A 543-nucleotide genomic window follows, 5' to 3' on the forward strand; every position below is an offset into this window, starting at 1 on the left:
CTTCTCCTGGAAACAATAACCAAAACAAAGCGTATTCTATGGTAATGTAACAATGACATTCAGGCATATTTGTTCTGATCACTCTAGGAAGGTTAAACAAGGCGACTAACCGCTCAAATTAAATTTTCTCTGAGTTATTGCTTAGGACATTCAGTCCGGTGTTTATAAAAAATGAATTTAAAACTGAGAATATATCGTGTTGACAAGAATTATGTCTACAGGCCAACTGATAGATATCCGACAGGTGCTGGAGACGTTTTCGTCGTTTGGTGTTGTCGTTTCAACGTCGCAACAAAATAATAGTTATTTGAAATTTTTACGAAGCACTTGTGTGTTGGCATACAGTATGTGAGTATAATGGATCGTCATGATGAGTTACAGAATACTGATAAGCAGACTTTTCTGACACACACTTGACCCCCCCAAAAATCGCTAGCAGTATCCTGATGATAAAATATGTCGTGCACAACAGTTGTAAAAGAAACATTGGTATAAAAAGTATTGTCTTCTTTTTAAGATAAGTATAAGAAAAAAGAATGTTTT

Source organism: Homarus americanus, unplaced genomic scaffold (genome assembly GCF_018991925.1).
Source record: "Homarus americanus isolate GMGI-L3 unplaced genomic scaffold, GMGI_Hamer_2.0 scaffold24260, whole genome shotgun sequence".
Lineage (NCBI taxonomy): Eukaryota > Metazoa > Arthropoda > Malacostraca > Decapoda > Nephropidae > Homarus > Homarus americanus.